Source organism: Lycium barbarum, chromosome 4 (genome assembly GCF_019175385.1).
Source record: "Lycium barbarum isolate Lr01 chromosome 4, ASM1917538v2, whole genome shotgun sequence".
Lineage (NCBI taxonomy): Eukaryota > Viridiplantae > Streptophyta > Magnoliopsida > Solanales > Solanaceae > Lycium > Lycium barbarum.
This window is the reverse complement of record NC_083340.1, coordinates 99,774,747-99,797,280: the sequence shown is the minus strand read 5'-3', so window position 1 is coordinate 99,797,280 and position 22,534 is coordinate 99,774,747. Positions and strand designations below refer to the sequence as shown.

At 38.7% G+C, this 22,534-nt stretch overlaps 1 long non-coding RNA gene across 4 annotated transcripts; it reads left to right on the top strand.

Annotated features, from left to right (window-relative positions):
• Positions 1-17,589: 17,589 nt before the first annotated feature.
• LOC132636160 (uncharacterized) lies at positions 17,590-21,720 on the top strand. 4 transcript variants are annotated; one of them, XR_009581065.1, is made up of 6 exons: positions 17,625-17,776; positions 17,912-17,976; positions 18,152-18,990; positions 19,057-19,155; positions 20,315-20,467; positions 21,363-21,720. It is a non-coding gene; the product is annotated as an uncharacterized LOC132636160 (long non-coding RNA). The 4 variants fall into 4 exon arrangements; XR_009581063.1 differs by having other exon boundaries at positions 17,590-17,713; positions 18,152-19,155; XR_009581064.1 differs by having other exon boundaries at positions 17,625-17,717; positions 18,152-19,155.
• The last annotated feature ends 814 nt before the right edge of the window (positions 21,721-22,534 follow it).

The following is a 22,534-nucleotide window of genomic DNA, read 5'->3' as shown; positions in this document are numbered from 1 at the left end:
TATTCATTTCCTCATTCAAACTTATACAATCACATCCTAACTACAATCCAAGCCAAACACGAAATTTCCCCAAAATCCATTACTTTCCATAATTCTTCAAAACATCAAAAATTCACGACGAACATTCTAACTCACGTCGTTTCATTCCGAATTCATTAACATCATTATAAATTCATATTTAAAGTCTCTAGCACCCTAAATATACAATGATATACATAATGATACCAAAGGTATACGCTTTCCGATAATATCCGAAATCATTTTCCAACGCCAATTTAATTCATCAATCAATCATTTACGACACAAGGATCACAACAACACATTATGCCAACTAAACAAGATCAAATTCATATTCCTTCTTCCTCCTAGGGCACACGGCCACAACACCAAGTATACATACACCCACGGTTTCGCACACACATTAAAACTACGAAATTCTCGTCTATTCTCAATCATTAACACATTCATACCAATTCTATAACATTAGAGGGGCAAAATTCTTACCTTTTCTTGAATTTCCGACTTGTCGCAAACGAGGTTCTTGTGCCAAACTAATTATACCCCGTTGAAGAGGGCCTTGAGTACTTCACAACTATGGGAAGAACAAGAATTTTTGCTTAACAACAAAGCTTGGAAAATCTTTCTTTCTCCTTTTCTCTCCTTCGGTCGAGAGCTCTCTTTTGAGTCAAAGTGGAAATGTGATTTTTTCTTGATAAATTCTAAGTGTGAAGTGATATATATCCAATTGTATAAGTCATGTGCTCAACACATGACATTAAAAATGGGTTGGGCTTTGGCCTTTGGCCGGCCCCTTCAAGAATTCTTGGGCCTCATTTGTGTTATATTTTTCTTGGCCCAATTCATAAAATGTCCCGTTTTGTAATTCCCGAAACTAATTTCCGAAACTCCAAATTTACCCTCGGCCTTCCCCGATGTCTTAACATTAAAGATTCCATAACCAACATAGTCATATTCACAAAAATCAAATCATATCCTTACAACACACAAGTCGTAATTATTTCTCGATTTTCAATCATACGAAAAACACGGGACATAACATTCTCCCCCCCTTAAGAACATTCGTCCCCGAATGTTAAATAAATCTTATGAAGACTCACAAACATAACGGGAAAACCATTTTTATAAATAGCACACATGGTCCATCCGTTCATTGGTACAATAAATACAAACGTCTAGATTACAAGAGGCGTAGGGAATAAATGGGGGTATCGCTTCTTCATCTCATCCTCCGCCTCCCAAGTCATCTCTTCCCGGTTATTATTGCGCCATAGAACTTTGACAGAAGGCACCTTCTTAGTGCGCAATCTCCTCACCTGACGATCCAGAATAGCCACCAGCTGCTCGTCATAAGACAACTGCTCCGTCACCTGAAGATCATCTACTGGGAATATCCTGGAAAGATTACCATTACCCTTCCGCCACATAGATACATGAAACACCGGGTGCACGGCCTCCAAATCGGATGGCAAGTGTAGCTCGTAGGCGACTGCGCCTATCCTCCGAACAATCTGGTATGGCCCGATGTACCGCGGGCTCAACTTACCCTTCTTGCCAAATCTCATAACGCCCTTCATGGGCGACACCTTCAGGAATACCCAGTCGCCAATCTAAAACTCCAACGGTCGACGTCGTCTATCAGCATAAGCTTTCAGTTGGCTCCGAGCAGCCAATAGTCGCTCCCGAATAAACTTCACCTTATCTACAGCTTCCTGGATCACATTTGGCCCAACCAACTTAGTCTCGCCGACGTCAAACCAACCAATAGGAGATCTACATCTCCTGTCATAAAGGGCCTCGTACGGGGCCATCTGAATGCTGGAGTGATAACTGCTATTGTAGGCAAACTCTATAAGCGGCACATGATCATCCTAGCTGCCCCTGAAACCAATAACGCAGGCCCGTCAGTCTGAGGATGAAAAGCTGTACTGAGGCTCACCTGAGTCCCTAATCCCTCCTGAAATGACCTCCAGAAATTATCTGTAAACTGGGCACCTCGGTCAGTAATAATACAGGGACTCCGTGAAGTCTGACTATCCCTCTGATATATAATCTGGCATAATCCTCAGCCGAATAAAGAGTCCGGACCGGAAGGAAAATGGGCTGAGTTCGTCAGCCTGTCCACAATAACCCAAATAGAGTCGTACCTGCGTAGAGTACGCGACAACCCAACAATGAAGTCCATATTAATCATCTCCCATTTCCAGGCTGGAATTTCCATCTCCTGTAGTAATCCACCGGGCTTCTGATGCTCGATCTTAACTTGTTGGCATTTTGGGCACTGACTAACAAACTCGGCAATATCTTTCTTCATGCCGTCCCACCAATACAAACAGCTGAGATCCCGATACATCTTAGTGGAACCAGGACGAACAGAATACCGTGCATGATGTGCCTCGCCCATAATCTACCGTCGTAAGCCCGCAATGCTCGGTACACAGAATCTGCCGTCGTATAATAATACTCCTTCAGGCGAGATTTCAAACTGGGCCTTTGTTTTATTAAGGGCCCACACGCTATCTTCTGTAACGGACAAACGCTTTCCAGACATCATAGCTAATGTCATTCCTTATCACACTACTGAGTTCCCTACCACATTATCGTAATCCCACTTCATACTGGACAGTTCACAGCAACGAATTCAAAATCATACCAAACACTTTACATCACGGATTCAAAACTAGGACCGGACGCCTAGCAGCATATCGAACGAACTCGTAATCGGAGGCAGACATACTAGACTATGGCAGACGGCTCATAGTCAAAATCAGAGGTACAGAAGTATGTCAGACAAATATGAGGTCGGAGTCAGACGTACCAAGGCGTATCAGACGAATTCGTAATCAGAATCAAACACACTGAAATATTCTGTCACCCCAAACGAACTCACAACCAGATCATCGTATTCAGACTCATTCAGACTCAACATACGTTGGTCGAGCTGAAAATTAACAACAGACGTCACACAAACACTTATCGAACACTTATCTTAAGCAGTCGCCCGTGCAGAACAGTCATATCAAAATCATAAAGGTGGCGGAATATACATCGCCCAAATGCACACACATGTACAAACTCATGGGCCATCTTGGCCATAGTAGCATACGGGCCGCTTAAGAAGGCAAAACAGATCCACATACGAACATACCGGAGATTTATCAGACAGATTCACAATCAGGGTCAGACGTACGGAATCAGATCGGACAGATTCGAAACCGGAATCAGCTGTACAGAACTATATCACACAGAATCGTGACCAAAGTCAGACAGGCAGAAATGTATCGGACAGAGTCGAAATCAGAATCAGACATACCGAGATGTATCAGACAAACGCGTGATCAAAATGAGACGTGCAGAGGCATATCAGACAGGTTCGCATCCAGAGTCAGACATACAGAGATGTGTCAGACGGATTCGCAATCAGAACTAATCATGCAGAGGTATTTCAACCAAAATCAAATTCAGAACCAGATGTAGCAAGGTGTATCAAATGGGAACACAATCGAAGCCAGAAGCATAGAGGCGTAATAGACAGAGCCTTATCAAAATCGGGAGTGCAAAAGTATAGCAGATAGAATCCGAATTAGGATCAAATCACTCTTATTAAGGCTCCAATGATTCATGAAAAATTTCCCTTTATTTGTAAACTTATTCGCCAAGCTGTCACACAAATTGTCTTGCGTCTCGCGTATCAACTCTTTCAAAGATCCCACTTATTCACACTGATTATCTTTCATCTTTCCTACCCTCCATACTCATTTCCTTTAAATTACCCCAAATTTTCATTTATCTCTAGCATATTTACACTTGTGCAAAAATCTTGCATCACTTCCCAGGGGGGTCACCCATCCCAGAATTGCTCTGGCTTGAGCACGCTTAACCCTGAAACTTTCACGCATTTTGACGCGTTAGGGCTAATATAATTTCGTCGATCGCCACTCACGACCTTTGTCACGTAATTTAAGACAATTCGGGGTCTTAACAACTTTTCAAAACGTCCCCGTAGCGGGTCCCACCCCGACCTACGAGAATTCTATTACTTTTTCTGACTTGGTGACTACCGTGGCGTTACTTGTAAATTCTCAACATATACCTCCATGCATACATATGTACTTCCAGACAGTCCACAAGTCTAAATTCGTATTCTACAAATTTCGTCTCCAAATAGTCGAGAGAAACTGACAGAATGTTACTGTAAGATATCTTCCAACCATCAGCACAAAAAGACTAGAGTCCGACGAACTTCGCGAAATCATCAAATGCCTAATTCACATAATTACCCCCACGGTTATACATATCTATATACTTAAGCCGAGAGCGAACCGCTAAATCCTCAACTGCTTATCATACGGTTTGTATTCTTTCAGTTTGAGGAACCTTGCTCGTCGGACATTTTTACCCTTCACATGGGTTGTGCTAAAACAAAATGGGGTTAGAACACATTTCTGGTCCCTCCAAATAAATTACGAATCTACTACTCGTACATATTTACTTGAGATAAAATTTTCCCCGCTAAAGGTAATGCTCCTTACAAATAACACGGAGGGTACCTTTAAATCCACCATAATAGGTTTATCATAATGGTATCGACCTTCAAGACAGGTTAAAAATTTATATCCCATTTCCCTTTTCATATTTCTAGAAAAATTTGGGCAGAGGTTCCTCTATATTTTTTACTATCCCAAAACCTGTACACAGGAAATACCAACCGGGCCTCACAGGGCCACCACATATACGTACATACATATCACATCATATCACCTCATAGCCACACGGGCTAACAATTTCAAACAAAAATATAAATATGCCGAGGCTTACCTCACATGCCCAACTCGACTGCTCCAGCTACACTTTTCATATTTATTTCTCTTTTCGCTGCTTGACTTTAAGTCTTAATCGTACTTCAGAATACCTTACCCAGCATACGTCTTTCGTAACATTTCTTACCAGATCATTATATAGCTTCCAATATCAGCAGTCATTGTCTTACGTCGACACCACTCTCCAGCTGCAATCAAGGGTTAGAGAAAAAAAGGGGAATTCACTTCCTATAGCTGGCTCTATCGCACGATCTAAGATTCCAAAGAAGGTAACATCCTAAATGCCCTGTAGCTTCTTGTTTATAGATGTGGTGCACAACACATCGATAAACAAGACTCTACGAGACACGGCCTGTAGACATTCCGAGGACAAACTGCTCTGATACCACTTTTGTCACGACCCAGCCCCGTGGGCCGCGACTGGCACCCTACCTGGGTACCCAGACCAAATCGCATATTCGATACCAAATCCAAACTTATTCCAGAATTTTACAAAATCATAGCAAACATAGGTTATATCAAAATATGTCTTCGGCGGTCGCACAAATCAGAGTGTCATATCAAATACAAACTGAGCGGCGGAATGGCCATCGCCAGTCAAAAGCGCAAATATAAGCATAAGGGCCATTTAGGGCCATCATAACAAACAGACCGCTTTAAGACCAAAAACAACAAAATCGAACAAACATACATAGGACCCTCGCCCCACATATATGACTACAGGCCTCTACGAACTCAAAACAAAGACAGATGGCGAGACAGGGCCCCGCCGTACCCAAATAGTCAAATGTACAGAATGCACACACAACAGGGGGTATGTACCAAAAGTTAGGCTCCAGATCAAGGGGAGCGCTTCAACACAGCAGAATGAGTAGCCTAAACCGGAGGATCTCCCAAACGAGCTTCTGTACCTGCGGGCATGAAACGCAGCCCCCCAAAGAGAGGGGTCAGTACGAAATATGTACTGAGTATGTAAAGCACGGAGTACAGATATATGAACCAAACTGAAAGCAAATCAAAAGACAAAGTAGAGAACAAACCGGAGTGTCAAAATCCGTACCAAATCATATACATATACATAATGCAGGCGAAAATCATGCAAAGCTCAAGAACGTGGTCGCCACTCCGACACTGGCGCCACACACAGCATAACACCAGAAGGTTTCAAATCTCCGTACATCCCCGAACACAAACATAATCATAGGTGAGCGTATCGCATCACGAGCCATATCACAGCATAACTCCAAACGGAACCCGGCCCTATGGCGAAGCCTCGGGAACCGTAACACAGCATACGGCCGAATTTGTCATAAGGCGCACGAATCAAAACCGGCCCGGGAACCGGTGAACGAAGTCATAATAAGGCACGAGCGGAGTCGTGAGCAAACAAATGCAAATCATACTTCAAAATAGTCTTCAAAACATAATAGTTTCACAAATCGTTCCATAGTACAAAATAATCGAATACTTAGTCGATATAAGGTTTCATTTCACAAAACGTTTCCAAAATAGTACGTATAGTTCAAAACATAACTTGGCGCATCGTAATGTTCAAAACATACCCCGTAGGAGGAAGTTCCAAAAATTAGAAGTAGTATATCCAACTCTATTCACAAAGATAGCCCAATGAGAGAAATAGGGCGTTTCGGGGTAGCGGGCCCACCTCGAGTCAAAGTGAGGTGGCGAACATATTTTTACAAACATTTATATGCCAAAGGTCATACATAATCGTTTCTAGGTTACCCGACCACATTTCGATAGGTTTCGGACGAGTGGTGGCATTCTAGCCAAAATAGAGCCCTTAGGCTTCAATTGAATTGAATGAATAGTAACTTTTCTGTGGATCGGGTTTCGAGGAGCAGAAATGCTCCGGAAGTTCCAATATTCGCCTAGGATACTAAGACATGCCAAATGAAGGAGTAGGGAACTTTACATACCTCACAGATGTCGTATGCTCTCCCAAAAGTCCAGTCCCGTTTCGCCTGAAATCTGCAAATGGCCAAAGTTACCAATTGAGATTCTTAGGCTAAAAATGCCATTAACTTCATTTTTGCTTACCGAAATTTCGGCAGCATTTCCCCTATAAATCAAACATCCCCGAGACTTAGCTCGGCTCAAAATATATCAATAACAACAGCCCACACATCAACAAACAACACAAGCAATAATCAAACCACTCTAGGTTCAAAGTTCAACTTTATTACTTAAGTTGGCAACTTTCATTCAAACTTCCAAAACTCCAATTCTATATCTACATAATTGTATTCATTTCCTCATTCAAACTTATACAATCACATCCTAACTACAATCCAAGCCAAACACGAAATTTCCCCAAAATCCATTACTTTCCATAATTCTTCAAAACATCAAAAATTCACGACGAACATTCTAACTCACGTCGTTTCATTCCGAATTCATTAACATCATTATAAATTCATATTTAAAGTCTCTAGCACCCTAAATATACAATGATATAAATAATGATACCAAAGGTATACGCTTTCCGATAATATCCGAAATCATTTTCCAACGCCAATTTAATTCATCAATCAATCATTTACGACACAAGGATCACAACAACACATTATGCCAACTAAACAAGATCAAATTCATATTCCTTCTTCCTCCTAGGGCACACGGCCACAACACCAAGTATACATACACCCACGGTTTCGCACACACATTAAAACTACGAAATTCTCGTCTATTCTCAATCATTAACACATTCATACCAATTCTATAACATTAGAGGGGCAAAATTCTTACCTTTTCTTGAATTTCCGACTTGTCGCAAACGAGGTTCTTGTGCCAAACTAATTATACCCCGTTGAAGAGGGCCTTGAGTACTTCACAACTATGGGAAGAACAAGAATTTTTGCTTAACAACAAAGCTTGGAAAATCTTTCTTTCTCCTTTTCTCTCCTTCGGCCGAGAGCTCTCTTTTGAGTCAAAGTGGAAATGTGATTTTTTCTTGATAAATTCTAAGTGTGAAGTGATATATATCCAATTGTATAAGTCATGTGCTCAACACATGACATTAAAAATGGGTTGGGCTTTGGCCTTTGGCCGGCCCCTTCAAGAATTCTTGGGCCTCATTTGTGTTATATTTTTCTTGGCCCAATTCATAAAACGTCCCGTTTTGTAATTCCCGAAACTAATTTCCGAAATTCCAAATTTACCCTCGGCCTTCCCCGATGTCTTAACATTAAAGATTCCATAACCAACATAGTCATATTCACAAAAATCAAATCATATCCTTACAACACACAAGTCGTAATTATTTCTCGATTTTCAATCATACGAAAAACACGGGACATAACACCTGATAATGGTAGAAATGAGCTCGTCCTCTGTGAGGGAGATACCCAAGACCCACAGGAAGTATTGTCTCAAGAAGATGTGAGCGTGACATTACTGACTGCCGTCATGGTTCTCCAAGAAAAGATGGCTAGGAATGAGGCATCTAATGCCGACAAGGACGCCTCGACTGAAGGAAGAAGGCCCCCTCCCCCCTTTCCTTCAGTAAGCTCTCCAATACTTGATCACTTTCCCATCTACCCACCAGGAACCATCCCACCTCCATTAAATCCAACTAATCTGAATCACGTTGGTACTTCTTACTGCACTCCACCACCAATAACATACACCCAAATCCCAGGAACCACTCACTCGGTCCCTTCTGACTAGGTTCCCCAGTTGGTATTCATTAACCAGACAAACCAAGTATGTGTTCCAGCCCCACCAACTGGGCAAACCACCACTGCCCCGCCAAACCATCCCACTCACCAAGTATCCTTCTTCACTCCCAACATCCCAAATGATCCTCCCTGGGGCATAAAGAGCTAGACCATTACGAGGAAATAGAGAAGGCTTGGAGAGCCGAATAGGTTAAACGTGAGAGAGACATGGAAAAGAAGATAGAGGAGTAGCTGGAAAGATCCAACGGGTCCACAAGAAAGGCTACGGGCCTATGATATGATGACATGTGCATGCACCCATACTTGGACCTACTAGAAGGGTTCAAAATCCCAAAATTCGAAATGTTTAATGGGACAGGTAATCCCAAGGTGCACCTCCGCTCCTACTGTGACCAATTAGTCAGGGTTCAGAAGAATGAACCTCTGATTATGCAACTATTTAGTCGTAGTCTAATTGGCGAAGCCGCTGAGTGGTTCGCAACCTAAGACCTGCGCCAATGGCTCACTTGGGAAGACATCGCAAAATCTTTCACGAAGTATTTTCACTTCAATGTTGAAACAGTGCCCGACCGCTACTACCTTGAAAAGATCAAACAGAAGTCAACAGAGAACTATAGATAGTTTTCCATGCAGCGCTAAAGTAGCCCATGTGCAGCCACCGATATGTGAGGGAGAGCTAGTCTCTGTGTTCATTAGGTCGCAGGAGCCTGATTTCTGTGACAGAATGTTGTCCATGGCTTGGAGGCCATTTGCTGAGTTGGTCAAAATGGGAGAGGCCATAGAAGATGGTCTCAAATCAAGGAAAATAGTCAGTGTCTTCAACAAATCATCCAGACAGTCTACTGCGGGAATCTCTCGTAAGAAGAAAGAGGATGTGGCGAGCATATCCCACATTCCAAACCCTATCCCAAAAGAACCACAATGCTCCCATATAACTCCGCTTCTCATAAATTACTCTGCACCTACCTACAGCCCAGCAGCTGTATATTACACACAGCCAAGCTTCACTACCACAATACTAGCTTACACGGCTCTGCCTGGTGTCCACTTGTCCGCTCGTGCTTACCAAACACCACCATAACAAACATGTCAACCACCACCTCAGCAAAACTACCGTCCACCACAAAATATGACACCACAAGCTTATCCACCTCTGAACTACCAAAATCAACCACCGCCACTAACATATAATGCTCCACATCCTACTTTTGAGAGAAAGGCAACGAGTGAATTCACACACTTCTCGAGCCTAGGGCTCAGCTGTTACACCTCGGAAATTTTTCCGTACTTGTGTGATTAGTAGAACAATGAAGGACTTGAGTGTATGGTGTTTTACTAAGTCGGGAATGGCTAATTTTGCATTTTTGGAAATAATAAAGTTGCAGAAATTTTTTCACCCAGTTGTCGTATATGGCACTATACGGGCCCGTAAAGTGATTTACGGACCGTATAGTGCAATCGTCTTTCATTGCGTCAAAAATATCAAGTTTCTGTTAAGTGTTGAAATGGTTAAAAACGACCCAGAATACGGCCCGTAAACTGGTTTACGGACCGTAAACCAGGTCGTAAACCACCAGGTCCCTCAGCCAAGACTTTCTGTAAATGGTGAAAATGATTAAAAATGACTTGGAGGACGGCCCGTAAACCCCAGTCGTAAAGTGCCATGACACTCAGCCAAACCTTCTGTTTTTGAATTGCTTAAACACGATCATGGAAGACGGACCGTAAATCACAATACGGTCCGTAAACTGCAGTTTACGACCACTGTTCACCCGACGAGAATTCATTAAAGATCAGATTTTGGGATTATTAAAAAGGGACCAAAGCTCACTTTATTTCATTATTCATCCATACACTTCAAGAAAAGCTCCAGAACTCTCCACATACTTCATCCATAGAAACTCAAAAGAATCCAAGGAACATCAAGGACAACAACACTAAACTTATGAAATCAAGTGCAAAAACACATCAAGGGATCATCTAAGTCAAGTAATTCCCAAGAAGGTGAAACTAGGGTTTTGTCTAAGTGAAGCAATTCAACTTAAGGATTGTTCAACCACTATCCAAGGTAAGTTTCATGATTATTCCATGTTGTTTGAAGTATTGGAAAGCTTAGACACTTGAGATGTAGAAGAACATAGAAATAGGTCATTATTGAATGAATAGTGACATGAATGAATGATAGTGGAATTGAACTACGAATATTGGAGTGTTGTGAGTACAAATACGTTATAAATGATGTTTATATCATGAAACAAGCATTAAATGCAAGGATGAGCTAAAATCACTAAATAAGGGAAAACTGGAAGAAAATGGTAGATTTTGCTAAATGTACGTAAACGACGATTGTTGATTGCGATATTGTGAATAATGTTATGAATGTTGGGAGTTAATATACAACATGGAAAGTAGTATGAGCAAAGGAAGCGTTGTCCGACTTCTCCTAGAATTAGCGACGCGTTCTTGTAGTTAGTATGCTAATGTTGATATGAATTCTTTATGAAGGTAACGACGCGATATTGAAGGAGAACGAGTGAGCGATATCTTAGCTAAACGACCAAGGTATGTGAGGCTAGTCCCTTCTTTCTAATGGCATGAATCTTGTAGCACGAAATTCCTATTCTCTTCATGAGTTCCTATAGTCCGAAAGGCTAAGAGTCTAACTCCATAGTGTCTATATAAGATGAGGAATACGATATGATGATGCTAGTATAATGATGATGTTAATTATCGCTTACATTCACCTTATGTACTAGTTCCTTCAAGGTGAGGCAGAGTATCAATAGTTGTTCCATAAAGTAATCGGGGGATCACGACCTTACGTCACCCCGATAGAGTAAAGTTGATCTTGAGCCTTATGCATGTATTACAATGAATAAAGTATTTTATGATGAGTATATTATTATTATGAGCATTTTATGATAAGCATGACATGAGCATTTCACACCGTGCCTAGTTGGCCGGGCAGTCACCGCCAAGGCGGGCAGCTATACGGATACACCATGACCCTTTGGCATGGGCAGACACCACTAGTGGGCGGCATGAGATGGTACCCCGGACGCGGGAGGCCTGGACGCGGGCTAATATTATTGATTATCACACCGTTCCGACATGGACGGGCAGCTTGCATATGATGCATATATGTTATGAGGATGAGTATGAGTAAGATGGCACGCATGATTTCCTTTATGATTATAAGACAGATCCAGATATTTCATGTTGATGTTATCACTATATTGTTGATGTTTTCTTTCATTGTTTATGCTTCTCATACTCAGTACAACATTCGTACTGACGTCCTTTCTTCGGACGCTGTGTTCATGCCCACAGGTAGACAGAGAGAAGATCTTGGCCCAGATCCTCAGTAGCAGTCAGCTGGTCGAAAGTACTCCATCGTCCGGAGGTGCTTATGACTATCCTTTTGATGTACATTCATGTATGCATATTTTGGGCATGACGGAGTCTTGTTCCGTCCGTGTATTCATTATGTTAGTAGAGGCTCGTAGATACGCAGTGTGGGTTAGATGGTCTCACAAGACGTTTTCATATGCGTGTATATTATTTTGATGGCCGAAAGGCAATTGTATATAAAGTAATTAAGTTTGTTAAATTATGATTTTCCTACAACTGGTATGTAAATTGATAAAAGAATGAAAGATGGGCAAGATAAGTAGTAGAGTGAGCGGTGCTCGGTAACTAGCTCCGGGTACCCGTCGCGGCCCCTAGCTGGGTCGTGACAGAAGTGGTATCAGAGCAGTTCGTCCTAGGAAGTGTCTACGAGCCGTGTCTAGTAGAGTCTTGTTTATGGTGTGTTGCGCGCCACGCTAATAAACAAGAGGCTACAGGGCATTTAGGAAAATGACCATCCTTCTTCTCATGAAATCGTGCGATAGAGCCATGTCTAGGATTATATCATTCCTAAAAGTGCGTTATGGTTTCAGAAAATGCCGCCAAAAGGAAAAGCTACAGATGCCCAGAAGGGCAAAGCTACGATAAAGAGGCAGGCGGAAAGAGAGCCTCCGGCAAATTTAGAGGAAAGCGAATCGCAAAGTGAGGCCGCGCCCAATGTAGAAGAGCAGGGAGGAGCCTCAGCTCCGATTTCTCCACCGGGTGCTTCGGGTCAACAAGTGTCCGAGGTCATACATTTATTGACGCAGTTGGTTGCCGCTCAGTCACAACGACAGGATGCGGGTCCAAGGGATCGTTCATCTAGTACGAGAGCCCATGACTTTATGGCCTTAAATCCTCCGGAATTCTTTGGGTCAAAGCCAGATGAAGATCCGCAAAATTTTATTGATGAGATGTTGAGGGCTTTAGAGATTATCCATGCTTCCGAGACCGAATTCGTGGAGTTGGCTTCTTATAGACTCCGCGATGTGGCGGTGCTATGGTATAAGAATTGGGTGATAACAAGAGGAGAAAATGTTCCACCTCCCGTGTGGCAAGAGTTTGTAGATGCCTTTATTCGTCACTACTTGCCACCCGAAGTCCGCCGAGCTAGAGCGGACAAGTTCCTGAATTTAAAGCAAAGGGGTATGAGTGCCCGAGAGTATAGCATGCAATTCAACTCATTGGCCCGATATGCTCCAACTATGGTGGCCGACATGGGAGACATAATCTATAGATTTGTGAGTGGTCTGGGGCCACATTTGTACAGAGATTGTTTGACGGCCTCCTTGCAAGACGGGATGGATATTTCCCGGATACAGGCCCATGCTCAGAATCTCGAGGAAAGACAACGACAGCAAAGAAGTGATCGTGATGGTGACAGAAGACAAGGTAAGAGGGCTAGATCTATGGGAGAGAGCAGTGAGTATAGAGAGGGATCGAGACAGACACATCCCAGGCACTCAGGTCAGTCCGCGACTAGTGCGCCTCCCAGATTCTCAGACAGGAGGTTCGATCGCACTTTCCAGTCAGGGCAGGGTCAGAGTTCGAGAGCCTCAAGTTCTCAGTATCAGGGAGATTTTAGTCAGAGGAGACCTCCAGTACCGCGGTGTAGCCAGTGTGGCAAATTACATTCCGGACGGTGTCGTCAGGGTTCGGATGCTTGTTATGCTTGCGGGCAAGTTGGTCACATGATGAGAGATTGCCCCTCAGCGAGAGATAGAGCTGGGGCTCAGCCTACAGGTTCAGCAGCGGGTTCTTCTTCAGCACGCCCGACAGCACAGACTCCTCAGACTACAGTAGGTAGAGGCAGAGGTAGAGGGGGAGCATCTACTTCAGGTGATGTCCAGCCCCGTGTATATGCTTTAGCTGGGCGACAGGATCTCAAGTCTTCCCCAGATGTTGTCACAGGTACCCTGACTATATTTTCCCGTGACGTATATGCTCTGATTGATCCAGGTTCTACCTTCTCGTATATTATTCCTTATATCGCTGATTGTGTTGGGGTGAGGCCCGAGCCAATTAAACCTTTCAAAGTATTCACTCCGGTTGGTGATCCTGTAATAGCGAGGCAAGTATATAAGAACCACTACAACAAATGTGATATTTTGCTACGAAATTATTAACCATGACACAAAATTCGTCACCAATTATTCATTTTTTGTGACGAAAATTATATTTCGTGTTTAAATACATGGTCAGAAACTTTTAATGTCGAAACTTGAAATTTCATAGCAAAAATTTTGTCCACTAAAGTTTCCCACCAAAAAATAAGTTGGCGCCATTTATTGAGTAATATTAGCCACGAATTTTAAATTATCAGTGACAAACTATTTCGTCACTAATAATGTATCCAATTTGTGACAAATCTTTTTTTGTCTTAAATTTAGTTAAATTCTGGAGACGAAAAAAATTTGTCACAAAAAATATGTTGTTACAATAGCGACAAATTAGGGTCTGTAGATAAATGTTGTAAGCTTTAGCCACAAAAATTTGTATTTAATTGTGACCTTTTTTTTCGTCACTAATAATATAAACAATTAGTGACGATGATTTTATTGTCTCTGATCAACCTGCGCTTTAGTGACAAAATATATTTGTCACAAAACATGCAATATTTTAAATAACGACTTAAAATTTGTAGTTGAATAATTCAACTATTTGCTATGAAAAAAATCATAGCTAAATACGAAATGTTCTTTGGCTACGATTTATAATGATTACAAGTGTCAACTGACAATAAAAAAAAATCAAGCTTTTCATAAGAAATCGATTGAGTCCATCGGTTAGTTGGCGAAGGAGAAAAATTAAGAAAAATTGACAAATTCATTGGTAGTTAATTTGTAAAAATGACAGAATCCATTGATTTTCTTAAATTATGCAAATATAAAATGCATCATCCGGGAATACAATCGAGGTTTGTACCGCGTCAAGGTACTATTCAACCACTTGTGGTGCTTGTTTTTGGTTTTTCTTATTTATACTTTTCAATTGCATTTTTTGCACGAAAATAATTGGTGATTTTTTTTTATTTTTTTAACAAATTGCTAACCACACCGGTCAGTTATTTTTAATGAGTTGAGCGGAGCTTTGTCCAAGTTGATCGGTTTATGGACTAGTAATTTTTATTAATTTTTAATAGAAAATCGATTAATTTCATTTGTTTATTGAAACAATGAATTTTTTGGTTTAATTTACTGATAGACTCGGTAAAAAATAGTGTCCCGAAATTTGGCGCTAAAAAGCTAAAATTTCCTTTTCATTTTTTTTTTGAATTTTTCGCACGTGTCTGTCAATTTTGTGGTATGTAAACTCTATCGATGAAATCGGTCAGTTTGCTTCGGGCAAAAACTACCTACTGATTCCACTTAAAGTAATTATACGAAGGTAACGTCAACGTGCAAGATTATGCTTTGAAAAGATGCAAAATATATTGTGGATCTTTGATTACTCATTTACCACTAATGAAGAAAATTGAAATATAGGGAAATAACCCATATATACGGCCCACATATCTAATTTGCAGCCAATGTAACTCTTTGTATCTGTTTTGTATAGCTATATATACATATTACATATACTTTGTATATAGTGTATATGCTATGTATAAACAAGCGAAACCAACTCAAATTGTAGTGTATAGACAATGTATATGCTCTGTATAGCTATATATAAGTTGCTCAATTTCTTTTGTAACTTTACTTATACATCCTTATACACTGTATATAGTGTATATGCTATGTATAAACAAGCGAAACCAAATCAAATTGTAGTGTATAGACAATGTATATGCTTTGTATAGCTATATATAATTTGCTCAACTTCTTTTGTAACTTTACATATACATCATTGTACACTATTTTACATTACATATACATTCTTATACGCTATACATAATGTATAAAAAATATATATTCTTTGTAGAACAATGTATAAGTATTGTATAACTATGTATAAACAATTTATTCCCTTGGGGACTTATAATTCCTCTCAAACACCACCATATCTCCATTGTCAGCTTTAGAATCTCTTGAAATATTTTAACTCTGAGATTTGTATTAAGATTTTGACTATATTATTTAAAACTGATAATCTTTGCTTGGGAGGACCTAGGTCGGAGATTTGAAGCTGAAAAGAAGATGTTTTGGGTAAAAATCTGAAGAACTCCACTGTGGTTTTGTTAAAGCTTCTTGTGAAACTTCAAACCTATAAATTTGCTGCTTAGAATCTGTTGGGTGAATGATTAATATGAGAAATAAAGACAAGGGCTTCTATCGGAGCTTATAATTGCAAATGGTGCAGAGAGAGCTAGAGAGGTGGAGGGGAGAGAAGAGAGGTGGATAGAGAAGAGAAGAAAATTAGAGGTTTGATAAGGTATTGTAATGGTTAAATTTATACATGCCCGGAGCTACACAGACACAATATCTTCAACATAATGCAAAAATAAGCATCGTGCTAAGCATAAATGACCCATGCAAAACCGCCACCAACCTATGGGTCTACCTATGCCCCAATTTACATCTAACATAATCCAGGTTTCTAGCCCAAGGCTATGCGTCATAATCCAGGTTTCTAGCCCAAGGCTATGCGTCACATAGGCCATGCACTGCATTCATAGCCTCATACGAGCCATGCTCAGCCTTCAGTTCGTGTTAACGCCCTTTCATTGAGTCTAAAGGGACAAAACACATGTTTATTATTGTTTAATTGTTATTTGTTCGATACGAAGGTCGTTGAGTTCTTGTCAAGAGGCAGGTAAATTTCATAAATAGTCACATAACTTTGTTTTTTTTTTTTCTATTAGAAAAATCATATAGCTATATTTTCTTACGGAAAAATTACAAAACTTTCACCCTACTAACACAAAAGTCACATTTGTTGATAAATCCAACCTTCTGAAGAGTTTACTCTATATTTTAACCCTTTTTTGTCTTTGATTTAATAAATACAGGTCCTATTAAAAGAGGATCTCGACCCAAATTCTTAACGTGGTGATGAGTGATAATTCACAAATCTTTTACTATCTTCAAATGTATCAAAATGTTGGGTTTTCCGACAATTATGACTTTTGTGTACTAGGGTGGAAGTTTTGTAATTTTTCTATTAGAAAACATAATTTAATTTTGGTGAAAAATAATTCATAATTATGTGATCATTTATGAAATTTACATGTCAAGAGACTATGAGATTTTGGATTGTGATAGCTATATTTTAGACTTCTTTACATACTTGATTTGTAGCATTTTATTTTTACAAACAACCATAATTTTGTTGGTAAATTTCAATAAATGAAATAAGTTGATTCAATTTTTGGTATATAATTGATTTTTGGAGTATCTGGTAAAGTTGTTGTCATGTGATCGAAATGCAGGGTAATGCTGCATATAATAGATCCTCGTGGTCGGTCCTTCCCCGGACCTCACACATAGCGGGAGCTTAGTGCACCGAGCTGCCTTTTTTTTTTAATTGATTTTTTTAAAAACGAAGTTATCTTTTATGTTAGCAAAACATTTTAACAGTTGAATATTATATGGGCTGTTTAAGAAATTTTTAAATGTAACAATTTGACAATGATATATTTTTATTGTTGTCAAAGCACTTAATTTTCTCTAAAACTTATTATTTTGATGAAAAAAAGCACTTATTATGTACTTGGTTTATGGCGTAAATTTTTTGTTTCTTTTCAACTTTCCGCCAAAAAGCAAAAGGCGGCAAAACGAATTCTTCCCCTCTTTTATTTTTCACTTTGGTTCTAGGTTTTCCCTCTCTACACAGTTAGAACTGAATTTGGTAGGTCTCTTCCTTAATTGTATTCCCACTTCCCTTCCTTCAAATTCTAGATTTGTTTTTGAGGTTGATTTTTCTCCTTCCTTATTACTGTGTTTACTTTGAAATCACAATTTTGGAAATTCGACAAATCACCACAGGTTCTTTTCAACCTTGTTTTTCTTAGGGTTTCTTACTTTCTTTTTATTTGTACTTTATCAGATTTTAATCATCCTGAGGCCATCAGAGATATCTACAAAGTAGATATACCTATTTTCTACTCCAAGGTTTGTGTTGGACTTTTTATTCTTGCTCCGAATCTATCTTTCCCTTTAGTAAATCAGTAATTTTGCACTAATCATCTTGCTAATGAGAAAATGAGGAACATGGTAAACGTAATTCAAGTGTTTATGCTACTTTTAAGAATTATTCCCTTATTAATTCTTATGTGTAATTGGTTAGTGTCTCCAATTAGTACAAGATTCAAGACTTGAGCTTCAATTTCTCGTGGAAAAGGACATGTCGTTGAGTTCTCCCAGTTTCCAGAATTCCCTATCACAGGGTAGTAGGTAAGTTCAAGAAGTCTATTTTTTCTATAGCTCTTCCTCAATTTCTCTTTGATATTTTAGAATTAAGTATGTGGTTTAGAATTAGACCTCTTTATACAAAAAGTGACAACTCCTAAATTAATAAATATAACATGATAAGATAGTTCTAGTTACGCTATAGAAAAATTGAATTTCCTTTTCTAGTTGTTGTCATTATTATGTTTTGGTGCCAATTTGGTTATGAGAATTTTCCTTTAATTCAGGTCATCACACATTTTTTATGGATGTTGTAAAAATAGCATCTGTAATGGAGAAAGTGAAAATGAATATTAGCGTCGAAGTTCTTATTTGTTGTTTTAATTGAGAAGTTCTGAATCTTGAAACCATTGTGGGAATATATATCTCATTAAATAGACTTGCAGATTACTACTATTTGCAGGACAAAAAGCATGTATTCTGTGTTAATATGTAGAATTCTTAGTACTATATTACTTGTGACATGCTCAAATTACTTGGTTACATGTAGCTTCATATCATTGTAATATTTGATCTGTAATGTTGTGAAGAATATGTTCAAGGCTTATATTCGCAAAATTAATTTTCACCATGATATGTCACTTCCGAGTCATTCAAAGGGCATCCTGCATCCTTATAGATGAGTATTAGAGAGGAGTTCCTCTACTTGTCAGCTTTATGCTATGGCCTTAGAAGATATGGATTCCTTAACTTTTGAGCTCCTAGGTTTACTCCAAGGTAAATGAACTTGAACATTTTCCTTTTTCTAATATCAGGTACATAGTCTCTGATATACATTTGTAGATATCCTTTCTCAGGTACCGGAGGAGGTGGACCTTAGTATGGATCAGTTCATTGACTTGTGCATTCTATGTGGATGTGATCACTGTGATGGCATCCGAGGTATCATGCTTGTCAATTAGATCTTTGTTTGAAAATATGTTAACTGCATTATATAGGTTGTAGTATTCAAATAGCTCATACAACTTTTTGACTCTACAACATATTTACTTTTGATTCCTAATGTATGTTTGCTTTTATTGTTGTAATAAGAGCTGTACATGTGCATATAGCATCATAATTTAGATTGTGTATAGATAGAAATCTTAGGCTACAGCTTGGTCTTCATTTGTTACTTCTAAGAAGTTTAACCAAATCCCAAAAGTATAAAGATGTGAGGAACAATTACACACAGTTGACCGAATAGCTGATATCTTAGTATTTTTTTGTGTGTGGTGCGAGAGGTAGGAACCTCTTTATCTTATACAAAGAGACATGGTTGTACAGTAGATCTTAGACATGACTTTTCAGCGGGCTCATACTTCTGATAAAAAAGGGACGCCAATCCAAATGAAAATCTAAATTGGTTTGTTTTGTCTCTTTATTTTCTCTACTAATGGAAGGGGAAATAAAGTGAAAAATGCAGGGGAGGAATTGGGTTAAATAGAGGTTAAGGAAACGTTACAAGATAAGTTGATGATGGAAATAATGCCAAATTAAGTAGCATCTGAATGCTAGTACTTCTTACAAACAAGTGCCCAAATGATAATTACATGCATAAAATTTGAAGAATGACAGATATAAACAAACATATGAATTCTTAAAGTTTACAAGCATTTTTAGCCAGTGATTTTTTTTAATGGTAATTAGAATACTTAAGAGAGTTATGTACAAAGCTTAAAGCAAATCCCATGCACGTTGCAACCCTATTGCTTGGAACCACCCGACTCTACTCTATTCGAAGCTACTGGTCTAAGGATAAAAATTTATACATTTGAGTCTACTAGCTATTTTGGTCTTTCCTGTTATCTATGCAAAGTATATCCTTCACCACCTATGTCTGAGTATCCCATCCATAATCTTCTTTTTTGGCTTGAAGTATCCTAAAATAAATTTTTGCCAAGTATATTATCCATAGCATTTGCCTGTTTTCCTCATTTCTTTGTCAGCCCATTCAATCTCATTTTATCAGTCCATCATTGGTCTTGATAGCCCATACAAATGAAATTTGATATACTTAAAAAATTTAACAATTTATGTGCTCTTTTAATTGTTCTGCAAGGGAATGGAGAGAGGGTTAGGCCAACAACTGATGCCAATTCTAGAGTCTGTCTTGAGTGTTGGATTGGTGGAGGCATGGATGCATGTGGTATATGGTGCATGTTAAATTGGACATAACATAGCTTAATGCTTGGGTGCTTCGTCGCTTTACAAGGTAAGGTAGTTTGTCAAGGAACTCTCATATTTTTAACAATCCTTTGTTACTTTTTTATATTCTGGTATTGCTTTGTTCTATCTTGATTTAAATGACTTAGTCACTTTTGATTAAGTAAAAATAAAATGTATGATATATTTCATTAACCAATATGTTGGGCCCGTGCTGAGCACGGGCAACACTCATTTGGTATAATTAGAAGAAAAACATAATATATGGAAAGATCTCGTCCTTCACCACCTTAACTAGGCACTGTTGAGAGTTTTTACAGTAGTTGTTATCACATGCTCTACCATCAGTGGATCATCTCTTAATTGCCAAGTACTTTTAGATGATTTCTCGGTTTGTATCTCTATTTCTTGGAATATATTGTTTCTTTTCTTCCAATTTCTATTATTAATTGTCTAATGCATGAAGTATGGTATAAATATTCAAATGATATATTTGGAAGGGGAGAGGAGGGAAGAGGGATCCATATCATACTCTCATAGAGAATTAATGATAGCATTCATATCAAATTAGATTTTGTGACTGCAAACTTAACCTATAATTAAGGAGTAGGCCAGTTCTAGTTGGTTTATTGTAGCAACTATATATAGTTAATGTTTAGTGGATATGGACATAACTTTGGGGCTGGAGGTGGCTAGTTCTTATTAATGTTTAAGTCTTCTTTTCCACTAAAGTTGTAATCTACTTCATTAGTTGGTCACTGGATTACTTGATGGAATATATGCTGCCAAATAGAGTAATTTGTAATGTTATGTTAGGAGTTCGTAAATCATCATTTATGTTAAATTTGTAATGATACAGTTTTTAGTTGTAATTTAAAAATTAAAACATACTCCATTTTTTGCATTTTAGATAGTGTTCTACATTGACTTTCTTTTTAAAATAGATGCAGATTCAATTGGAATCAAGAAAGTTCGTGGAAAGCTAGAAGAAAGGTCTTGCAAAATGAAGTAGTCTATTGGGAAAAAAATGATATCAGAGATCTAGTTGGTAAAGGAAAGTCTATTAAGGCAATTCACAAATTAGCTATCAATGGAGTTGGGAATAACAACTCAAATATTCTTTTGCTTCAAACAAGCAATGGGCTCACAAGATAGGAGAGAGACTCAACTACATTGTATTTTTCAAACTAATCACATTTTTGTCACAAGACATTATTTTGTCATAAATTGTGACAATATAGTATTTGTCCTAGAATTGCCTTCTAATCATTAATATAATTCATTCTTTAAGTACAAATTAAATTTGTATGTTATCACAATTATTATTGTTACTAATCACGACAATTACTGTGACATTTTTGTTGTGTCACTAAAAATAATTTTAGTGACGACATGATAGGTTTTAACTACAAAATTATAAGCCAATTTTGTAAAAAAGAAGTTGTCACTAATTTATACATTTGGGGACGAAATATCTTTTCGTATATAATAGATTGTTTTTGGTGACGAAATTAATCTTGTTCAACTACGAAATACATATAACTTTAGGGAAAATTAATGTCATCACTAATTACACAAAGAATTAGTGACAAGATAGTTTGGTCAGTATTAATAACCTTTTTAGTGACGAAGACGTACTATCAACTACAATTTTTTATACCTTTTTTTGACGAATGAGTTTGTCATAAATACTATGCATTTGGGCACAAAATGGAATTTCGTAGTTAATGCAACTTTATTTAGAGACAAAACACTAAGTTGTCTCTGTATACATTTAGCGACCCGCATTTAGGGACGAATGGTTGACGAAATTTTTTTCGTCACGGAAGGTTTTTGGTGACAAAATATGAATCTTTGGTGACGAAATAACTTGTCCCTGGTAATCAAATTTGTTGTAGTGAACTGTGTAGTCATTTTACGTGATCGTCAGACAAAGGCTGATTTGATTGAACTTGAGATGATAGATTTTGACGTAATTATGGGTATGGACTGGTTGGCGTCATGCTATGCTAATGTTTGTTGCCGGACAAAGGTAGTTCGATTCAAATTTCCGGGAGAGCCCATACTCGAGTGGAAGGGTAATACAGGTTCCCCAAAGGGTAGGTTTATTTCCTAC